Raw genomic sequence first — 12,003 nt, forward strand, 5'->3', positions numbered from 1 at the left:
TACCTCATATCATGCTTTTCGGCCCCAAAACCCGGACCGAACCACAAAAGGAGGGGGAGTTTCCATATTTATCAAGGATATCCACACCTCCAGGTTAGTGGCATTGCACGAAGTATCGGAGACCATCCATGTGCAACTGACAGTGGGCAAGACTGCTTTTCAGTTTATAGCATCCTACAGACCACTCTATCAAAGTCAGGAATCCCACTCGGCTTTCCTGAAAACATTGGAGAACATGAAGATCTCTCCGAACACCATTATATTGGGTGACTTCAACTACCCAAACATAGACTGGGAGCATTACTCAAGCCCCAGCACCTTAGCCCAAAGGTTGCTGGAATTTATAAACTCAAATGCTATGGAACAACTAGTCACCACTCCCACAAGAGGGGAAAACATACTAGACCTGATCATTACCAACATGGGGACTCTATGCTCCATACCAGAAGTATATCCCTCATTGGTAAGATCAGACCATAAATTAATTTCCCTGGATATCCACATCCCGACCCCACCCCCAGCCCAGAAAACCACAGTGAAAAACTTCTCAAAAGCGAACTTCACACGTCTCAAAACCGAAGTGGAATCCTTCAAGGCCTCAGGGCCAGTGGAAACTACGGCCCAAACTGCAGAATCCTATATAAACGCATTCTACGGACATCTCCAGGAATGCATGGATCATGCTATCTCAAACAAAATCAAGACCCAATCATCCAAAGGCAGGCGTCCAGTCTGGTGGACCCCAGCCATAAATAAACTGTACAACAGAAGGAGGAAGCTACTACATGATAGAGCAAAATCCATAAAAGGGAAGGCATCTCTGATCAGTACTAGCAAAAAATTACGATCCCTCATAAAATCCTCCAAGGCCAGCTTTGAGAAAAAAATTGCACAGGACACTAAAGACAATCATAAGGCTTTTTTCAGTTATGTTAGGAACCTGGGATGCAACTCCCAGACTTGTTCTGAGTTGATTCTAAGCGACAAAAATACACTGAACCCACAGACATCGCCAATATCCTGGCAGACAGGTTCAGTGCAAACCCCAAAAGAGCAAGTATCTATCCTGGCAGAGTGCAGCCTCCCAAACATCTCTGATGCTCAGGTGAAGGCCGCCCTCTCCAAAGCAAAAAACACTGCTTCCATGGGACCAGATGGCGTTCTGGGTTGTGTCCTACATGAACTCTAAGAAGAACTAATCCCTCAAGTAAAACTGCTGTACAATCTCAGCCTCACTACAGGATATGTGCCCAAAGAATGGCGTATAGCAACAGTGGTCCCACTCCACAAAGGTGGCGCCTCTGTGGACCCTGGAAACTATCACCCCATAAGCCTGACTAGCCTAGTCTGCAAGGCTATGGAGAGGATCATCATGGAACTCATAAACAAAGACATTGGGGACCTACAGACACTAGATCCTACCCAATTTGGCTTTGTCAAGGGCAGATCCTGCCTTTTGAACCTGGTTGACTTCTTCGAAACAGTCACCAAGGCCATAGATGAAGGGAAGGTAGTCCACACAGCCTATCTGGACCTCACAAAGGCATTTGACACAATACCCCACTCGGGCATCATAGATAAGCTATCCAGCCTAAATATAAACCCCTATGTCACAAGATGGGTTGCAAACTGGCTCAAAGACAGAACCCACAGAGTCAGAGTTGCTGGAGCCATGTCAGACTCGAAACCGGTCACAAGTGGCATCCCACAAGGTTCTGTCCTGGGACCTCTCTTGTTCGGTATTTACTTTTCTGAGGTACAGGCCAATGGGAGGACTATGGCTCACCAAGTTCGCAGATGACTGCAAACTGGGTGCCATAATCAACTCTCCAGCTGACACAAACATCCATCAAAAAGTCTTGCAGAGATGGATAACTGGTGCCAGAGCCATGGTCTAAAGCTAAATGCCAAAAGTGTATAGTCATACCCTTTGGCAAAAACAATGTGCCCACAAATTACCACATAGGTGGTAACCCATTAAGTACAGAGAAAGTAATTAGGGATCTGGGGACCCAAGTTGATAGCAATCTCTCCTTTGACAACCACATTGCCAAAGTGGTTAGAAAGACCTTCTACATAGCCCACCTCATCATGAAAGGATTCACATCTAGATCAAGAGAGGTAATCGTGCCTTTATTCATCCCTCATCAGGCCCATCACAGAATACAATGCCCCTTTGGGATGTACCTTACCCGACACCTGCAGCAATTAGAAAGACCCCAAAAGTACCTCACCAGGAGGATCAAGGGACTCAAACAGATGCCATATGCTGCTCGATTAAAAAAACTCCAGCTCTACTCAGTTGCATACCGCCTACTTCGAGGTGATCTATGCCTGACATATAAAGCTATGTCCAACCCAGAATTAATGGACATGCTCCACCTCAGTAAATCTAAATCCCTTAGAGCTACGCGCTCGAGGGACTTGAACCTCAGCACAGAAATAAATAGAACATGCTGGAAGGACAGATTCATAACCCAGAGGCTCCCTTTGCTCTGGAATAGAATTCCAATTCATGTTAGGCAGAGCACCTCACTGACTCTCTTCAAGAAGAATCTTGATGAGTGGATAGGGGATCGTAGGTTTGTCCCGGGGATTACTTCCATGTCACTATTAGACAGAGACACAGTAAACTAAACTTTAAAAAGGGCACAGTATACTCAAATCAAGGGGTGGCGTAAGCCAAACACAATCGGGCTAGGCTTATAAATGCCCCAGGGCAGATAGCCTAGTATGAACCTATGAACCTATGAACAGTAGGGGTACAGATAATAGGCAAGAGGGGACTAGAATTTACTGGAGAAAACTGGCAAAGGAACCAAGGTATTGGGAGCAAATAACTAGAACTGGAAAGAGATGGATAGAATAGGATAAGACCTTAAATCTATATATCACTATCCCTGGAACTTAGTGTGGCCATTAAGGCTGATTGGTTGTTGTGGGAGCACTTCTTGGTTACATATTTAAATAAAGAAAGCTAGCTTCTGAATACCTCTATAACAGAAGAGTAAAAACTGCTTCTTGTAGTTTTAATCTTCCCCAACCCTATTACCTTTTTCTGCTATGGTTTTAAAAAGCTGTGTCTCTGGCTTCTGCCCTTATGACAGTCTGACTTCTAAAGTCCCTCCTTCTCCTCTTTCATCACTATTGTTAGTTGTGCTATTCTTTTAACTACTTCTCCCACGAATCCCACCAACTGTTTTCATAGTAAACTACCTTTAATATAAATTTTCTCCTGCTCATTTTCCCAGAGCTCCCATATGCTTGGCACATTATTAAGCTTAGAGCAGCTAGCTTGTGCATCAAATGGCACTAATACCAGATTCTAGCATTATCTAACATCTTGCTCTTAACCCTGGAAACTGCTCTAGAAGACCCCAGTTAAATTCCAGTCATTAAGCTATAATAGCCTACCCTAATACAGGACTGGATAACATGGATATGCAGTTTCTAAATTTGTCTGTGGCCATCTTGGTAGATATGGGTATCCTGAGACATTGTACAACTGCCTCAAGTTCTCTGGCAACCAAATAGTCCTTAAGGAAACTAATGCAGTATGTTAGAGATGTAAATATACAACTTTCTTGGAGCCAAAAAACTTCCTTACAAATGAGACTGTTAAGAGCACAATCATTTCATCCTTCACACATACAGTTCACCACACACATAAATCTTATGCTGAGACAGTTAAAAGTAACCTTCTCAAACCTCAAACACCTCCTAAGTTGTCTTACAATAACATCTCTCCTCGGCAATCACTAAAGCACATACCAAAAGCAACACGAAACACCACACATAAGCCTATACCTAATGATCACCAAAGGATGAAGCTCACAATACTCATGTCATTGAGGATTCCATTTTGTGACACACTTGTGCCTCATTCACCAGGTTGGACAAGCAAAAAATAATGGTTAGTTGCCTATCTGGAGCCAGGATCTGCAATATCTCTCATGCACTCAAGTCAGTGCACCCCAGTTACCAGTATGAGTCTATCGCATTCCATGTGGGTGAAAATGACTTAAGATGTACCTCACTCGTTTCTTTTCATATAGTCCTGTGAGAAATATCTCACTGCACTATATGAAAAGAGGCATTATGGATCTCTCTGAATATCTATCATAGACATGTAAAAACCTTGCACTGAGCAGCAATCTACCTTCACCAAGGATGCTGCCACAGTATGTACAACAAAAGATTGATTTTAATAATTGGCTTTTGGGTATTGGTTAAAACTTTATCCACCCCCTGTACAGCCTTTTTTAGGCAATGCCCAAAGGACAAAACTACCAACATAACAAAAAAGACTCAAAGCAACTTTAGGGTGCCATCCATAATACTGCAGAATAGGAGGAATTTAAATCAGCTCTCCCTGTACTCGAAGTTCGACACCCCCCCATCAGTGAGGGGCAAAGTTAGACATCAATACTCAGAAGCACCCGCAATGTATTCTACAACAGGAATATCCTAAATATTATGTCACTAGATGATGCTGGAACCGATTTCAAACATACTTTCTTAAACATCCTCAAAAGCCACACAGCAGTCAGAACACAGAGGCAGCTCAAGCCCTGCAGCCTTTGTTAACAAAAGACACCTAGCAATTCTTCTTCAAAGAGAAAAAGCATGGAAATATGGTCCAAATACAAAAACCTATCCAACTACCAGCACTTTAGATACCTATGAAATCCTCAGGAAAAAAAGGTAATAAACAATGACAAAAAAATCCTACTTCACTAGCCTTCAGTCAACAGATCAAAACAATCTGAAGCTATTTCAGTAGTCCACAAACAAACTACTACACCCTGGCCAAACAACTACTTCCACACCAACAATCATAGCCACTCAGTTCAACTCCCACTTTATAAACTCAATACTTTCTCTTACTAAACAAAGCTCTCCCACCACCCTCACTGCCCTGTCATCATCTAATAACAGTACTATATCCTTCTCTTTCCAACCAGTCCTAACTAGCACCATAACAAATACCTGCAAAAATCCAAACCAACAACCTTAGCAACAGACAACTTATCAACATAGTACCTAAAACTCACTTCTGAAGTTCTAGTCTTCCCTGGTTCTATATTAATTAATTGATCCATAACAGAAAACCATTTCCCAGCCATCCGGAATAAATCATTTATAATTCCACTCCACAAAGGTGGGCATTCATCTGACTTTTCCATCTATAGACCCACAGCTCTACTATCACTACTATCAAAAATATTAGAAAAATGTATCCACTCCCAGCTCCTCAAATATCTTACCCAAAATAATCTTCTCCCCATGATCCAACATGGCTTCTGCCACTGTAATTATGCGACCTTCGTCTACTCTGCCCCAGCGCTACAAATCCTCCAGGAAATCGCACAAGAGTCTTGACTTTCTTGACTTTCTCTTCTGTTGAATCCTGGCTAGGCCCTGCAGACCTACTCCTAAATGCAAAAAGATTGACTAATGCTCTTTATACCAAAACAATACTCAAAAAAAAATGTCTATATTGTTTCATCTGACAAAACCATGACAGAAGTCAAATTACTTGGAATACTGATAGATAAACTCAAATACAGACAACTTTTTCTCTAAACTATCAAAAATACACACAATAAATAGACTCCTTTCATAGAACAAGTCAATACTATACAGTATCCACGTGAACATTTATAGCAGCAACCTACCTACTCCAGTCTCTATTGTATGGATCACCTATCTTCATTAATCTCAAAATAACTTTGTCTAAAGTTGATGCATGCTATAATAAAATATCAAGATTTGCCATATATTCATTTCATAAAACCACTGCTGTGCAGCCCTAAAGGGCCTAAACTAGCTAAAAGTCCCAAATCAGCAGACCTACTCTCAACTCACCACTGCCCACAAACTTATCTTCAAGCCAGATAGTTCCCCCTCTCTAAAAAGCACATAACTACCGCATAGCAACAACAAAACACTATGCTCCAATAATAAATCTCTCTTAGCTGCAACTAACTCCTAAAACTCTGTTGGAAACTCATTTTATTCTCTCTGTGTCTCAGAACTGTGGAACTCCATCCCACTAAAGTCAAACCTTGCACAAAACAACAAATGCTTTAAAAGTCTGCTAAAACAGCATCTGGAAGGCACTTGGCTCTCCTCTTGTTCTACATCCAGATAAATTCTCATCCAGAAGAAAATACAAACTACAGCATTTCTGACACAATGATAGCTGCTCTGTATTAATTTCCTGAGTGGTTATTATTAAACTTTGCCTTCTATCTATCATGTAAATATTTAACTGATTATATTTCTTAACTACCTACTCCAGCTTAATCCTCATCCTCCTTTATTGTACCACGACATACTAATTTAACTGGCTATATCCCTTAACTACCTACTCCTTCTTAACTCATCACAGGTGAGTGTGACTCTAGGTGTTTCTGCAGTTCCCTCCTACTGCGCCTCTAGGTGTCAAATATTGCTTGTTCACATTTGCATTAATAATTCCAAAACCATGTTACATACAAGGTATCAGAATATTATATCTTGCAGCATACACAATGGCAAACACAACTGTATTGATATTTGACCTCTGTCAATGAGTATTTGTCAGAACTGTAAGGTGGTGACTTAATTTTTAAAGGATCAAGCCATACACACTGGGAATTAAAGACACAATCAAAAGTGCTGTACCGGAGGGAATGAGTTAATTCCCATTTTCCTTCATTGTACCACTACTTACTAATTTAACTGGTTATATCCCTTAACTACCTACTCCTACTTAATCCTCATTCTCCTTCATTGTACCACTACTTACTAATTTAACTGGTTATATCCCTTAAATACCTACTCCTACTTAATCCTCATTCTCCTTCATTGTACCACTACTTACTAATTTAACTGGTTATATCCCTTAACTACCTACTCCTACTTAATCCTCATTCTCCTTCATTGTACCGCTACTTACTAATTTAACTGGTTATATCCCTTAACTACCTACTCCTACTTAATCCTCATTCTCCCTTATTGCACCACTACTTACTAATTTAACTGGTTGTATCCCTTAACTACCTACTCCTACTTAATCCTCATTCTCCTTCATTGTACCGCTACTTACTAATTTAACTGGTTATATCCCTTAACTACCTACTCCTACTTAATCCTCATTCTTCCTCATTGTACCGCTACTTACTAATTTAACTGGTTATATCCCTTAACTACCTACTCCTACTTAATCCTCATTCTCCTTCATTGTACCGCTACTTACTAATTTAACTGGTTATATCCCTTAACTACCTACTCCTACTTAATCCTCATTCTCCCTCAATGTACCACTACTTATTAATTTAACTGGTTATATCCCTTAAATACCTACTCCTACTTAATCCTCATTCTCCTTCATTGTACCACTACTTACTAATTTAACTGGTTATATCCCTTAACTACCTACTCCTACTTAATCCTCATTCTTTCTCATTGTACCACTACTTACTAATTTAACTGGTTATATCCCTTAACTACCTACTCCTACTTAATCCTCATTCTCCCTCATTGTACCACTACTTACTAATTTAACTGGTTATATCCCTTAACTATCTACTCCTACTTAATCCTCATTCTCCCTCATTGTGCCACCACTTACTAATTTCAACCCAAATGTCAGTCTTTTGTCTCCTCATGTATTCTTTGTATTTCTATCTGCTACAGCCTTATACAAATGAACAGGAAATCTTTTATTTTCTTCTCCTCCTATAGTCACAAATTGTATGATGCAAGGTTAGCAGTAATCATCTGTTACACCTTATTATTTATGCAAAAAATGTAAATGTAACCAAACTGAAAATATTATATACAATGTAGAAAATTAAAATATACTATATATTGTCTATGTATGTGAATACCGGAGCTTTCCTCTGTAGGCCTTCACTGAAAAAGGGTATCTGTCCCAGTCAGACTTTCCCAGTAAGCAAAGATAATAATAATAATAATAAATACCGTATTCATGGATGACTTTAACTACCCTTCTATAGACTGGGAAACATATGCTGCCTCAAACTCACAGGCACTATGCTTATTGGACATCATTCACACAAACGCCATGGACCAGAGGGTGCACACTCCAACCAGAGGATCAAACGTACTGGATCTTATACTAACCAGCATGGGTGAGCCATATCTTCACTACTGAGATCAGATCACAAATGTCTCCTTCAAAATAAAAATGAACTCAGAAAACCCAACTAAATCTGTAGCAGGAACTATCCTAAGGCAAATTGCATCCTGTTAAGTGATATTTTGTCGAAATTCAAGGTTCTCACTAACCTGAGACCACAGCTACCTATGCAGAATTATTGTCAGAAACCCTGTACAAACATGTAAATGGCTGCATAGAGGCTGTGGTACCTACCAGAAGTAAGCCCAAAACAAAAACCAAAAACAAACCACACTGGTGGAATCCTCACCTTAAGAATTTATATAACAAAAAAAAAAAAGTCATGGCCAAAACCAGAACGGTCAACTCCCATAAAGACAACTGCTCTCTGATTCAAATAAACAATAAACTAAGAGGTCTAATTAAGTCCAACAAGGCCAACTAAGAGGTCAAAATAGCCTCTCAGGCTAATGACAATCACAAAGCCATCTTCATTTATGTCCAGAACCTTACAGGTAACACAAAACAATGTGCTAAACTGGCAGTAAACAGCACCACCTTCAATGATCAGGGAGACATTGAAAATCTACTGGCTGATAATTTCAGCTCTAACTTATATACACTATCTACTAGCAGGGATCAGGTTCTGGCAGCACTCTCTAAGGCCAAAAACAGTGCCTTAGTGGACCCCGATAATATCACTGTTTGCCTCCTGAATAGTTTAAAACAAGGCCAATCAGGACCACTCGAGGCACTCTTCAACTTCAGACTCAAAACAGGTTACATACCAAGTGAATGGAGGACCACAGTGGTTATCCCTCTTCATAAGGGCAGACCACCAGCCATCCCTGGGAACTACAGATCCATCACTTTGATGAGTCTAGTATGCAAAGCCATGGAAGGAATTATCATGAAAATAATCAACAAGGACATTGACAACCTATAGACATTGGACCAATCCCAGTTTGGCTTTTTTTAAAGGACAGTCGTGCCTACCTATCCTTGTTAATTTCTTTAAGAAGGTCACCAAGGCAATGGATGAGGGTGAAACAGTGCATATCTCATACCTTGACCTGGATAAGGCATTCAATACAATACCCCACTCATGTATTGTTGACAATCCCTCCAAATTAGGTGTAAGTCCCTACATAAGTCACTGGATTTCCAGCTGGTTCACAGGTAGGGTGCAAGAGGTCAGGACTGGTGAACCCACCTCCACAAAAATAGATCATCCCCATGATACCAACATCTTGCAAAAGGGTATAACAAATACAAATGACTAGTGACAAAACCACAGTTTAAAACTCAATGCCAAATGCATTATAATGCCCTTTGAGAAATTCTCCACCCAAGTTAATTACTTTTTCAATAAAACACCCCTAAGAGCCAACCCAGTAGTTAGGTATCTAGGAACATATGTAGACAGTAATCTGGCCTTTGACCAACACATAACAAAGATAGTAAGAAAATCTTTCTATGTTGCTCATCTTATATACGGTTATATCATCCAAGTACAAGGAAGTTATAGTACAATTCTACTCAGCCCTTATTTGACCCATCACTAAGCACAGTGTCTCCTTTGACGTGTACGTAACCACACACTTGCAACAGTTGGAATGCCCACAGATGTTCTTCTCCAGGAGAATCCTGGGCATGGATATTCTGTCCTACACAGATCACCTAAAGTTCTTATCTCTGTACTCAGTCTCCTACAGGCCAGTGAGATGTGATCTATGCCTGGCTTACAAGGCAACCTCAGATTCAACCTTGATGGATCCCTTGCACATCCAGAAAAAAAACTGCACTAGAAACACTATATCCAAGGATTTGAACTTCACTTGTGACATAAATAGAGCATGCTGGAGAGAACAATGTATGACTCAACGGATCCAACCCCCCCCCCCCCCATTATGGAATAGCAACATGAATCAGAGTTCATCCCTGACTCGATTTAAATGAAACCTTGACCACTGGGTGGAAAATAGGTCTGCCTCCCATGTCTCTGAAAGACAGAGGCCATTAAAAAGTAAAATATTATCTTGTTAACATCTGCCACAAATCCTTAGCTATTTCCATACTAACATACCCACCTCCTAATTGATGCCTAAGGTACTCAAGGAAAAAGGTGGGTTGAGTTGCTTGGCTAGGTTTATCAAGGCCTTAGCGGTTGATATCCTAGTAACATCCTATGAACCTATGGATGGGGTAGAGTTTTAGGTTTAAAGAGTGACTGGGAACTTTGGGGTTAGGGAGTTAGAAGGGAGTGATCTGGTTAGAGTAGAGATGGGACAGGATGGGATGGGAGTTTTAGGTTACAGTTAGGGCTCTGGTAGGGCTATGCAGTTTAATAGGGCCAGGTGGAGGAAGGACTAGGCAATGAAGTGGGATTGGCTAGTTAAAGATAGAGCACTTCTCATTTAGTTCAAATGGCAACAAGCAAATCAGTTGCCCATTACTGGCACATGAGCACTTGTAGCAAACCCTTTTGTAACAGCTGACACTATGAGTCTTCCTTTAATTACTTCACTCTTTACATTTTGATGAACTCTTGAAAGTTGGAACGAATACCACTAGATCCACATATTGTGAAATGATGAAAGAACAGGGCTATGAAAAGTTACTACAAAAGGACTATTTATCAAACTTGACGCAATGGTTACGATCTTCACCTCCCATGCACTAAATACAAGGTTTGATTCTCAACTCTGACCAATCTCTGTGTGAAGTTTGCATATTCTCTGTGTGGAGTTTCTCTCACATCCCCTCCAAAAAAAAAAAAAGTAATGGGCTGGGTGTTTACATTTTAAACTCAGTGAATTATGGACAGTAGCACAGACTTTAGGTAAGGAGTGTCAGGCCAAAGTTGTTTAGAGCAAGTGATTTAGACTTCAGCTGTGGTGTGCAATATTTCCACTAGGTAGGAAAGCATGGATCATAGACTGCATGCCATGTCAGGGCCAGCCACTTGCTGGTGTAAAAACTGGCTCTAGGTGATTTGGTCACATTGACTAATGTCACCAAGAGGATTACTAAGATGATTTATTCAAAGATTGCAAATTTGAAACACAAAGGAGAAATAGCATCTCTCAGTTATGCATTACTTAGAGGATGTTTCTGCAGATGTTATCCATGTGATCTTGTGACCAGTATCTTTAATGACTTCTCATATACATATTTAAAGAATTTGCATGCACTACTGAATGATATTTACTTGCTTAACATTTTGTCTAAGCAGATTGTATTGTCTTAGAAAACAATAAGACAGTTGCATGATATGGTTGTTATAAGAAATTGCATCATGTTAAAAGAGAGAGCATTAATTGTATGTTAACAGTGGGCATTGTAACTCCTGTCATTTAACAGTTAATGGTAATTTATGATCAATCAATGGTTGCAGACTTTTTTTTTGTCAGTCTCATATGTGTATCAATGCAATGCAAAAATTTGTAAAGGCCATAATGTTAACAAATTAAAAAAAACATTTTGTTGATTAACAAGGGACTTGATTTGCTGTTCTAAATGTTATGTTATTGAAAATGAGTGTGTGTCTGTAATGGTATACGTGGCATGTTTATAGTAATATCTATTAATACTGCTCACAACTATGGCTTCAGATAATTTATATTAAGAAAGTCAGATAAAGTTTTCAGGAATTCACTTATAATACTGTTGTTGGTGTAACTTGATTTCTCACTGAAAAGTTAATAAACAAATTATATAAGATAAAGTAACAGCTGGTGTACAGCAAATAAACTAGGAGCTACTGTACTGTAAAGGAGACAGAGGCGATAGAGGTAGAAACTACTGTACTGTAAAGGAAACAGAGGCGACAGAGTTAGGAGCTACTGTACTGTAAAGGAGACAGAGGCGACAAA

General features: G+C 39.9%; 1 protein-coding gene across 1 annotated transcript in view; it reads left to right on the forward strand.

Moving 5' to 3' along the window:
• AMPH (amphiphysin) overlaps positions 1 to 12,003 on the forward strand; it is a 1,643,383-nt gene that overhangs the window by 1,152,260 nt on the left and 479,120 nt on the right. The gene's annotated exons all lie outside the window — the stretch shown is intronic.

This window comes from Protopterus annectens, chromosome 3.part0 (assembly GCF_019279795.1).
Source record: "Protopterus annectens isolate FY-2018-M chromosome 3.part0, PAN1.0, whole genome shotgun sequence".
NCBI lineage: Eukaryota > Metazoa > Chordata > Ceratodontiformes > Protopteridae > Protopterus > Protopterus annectens.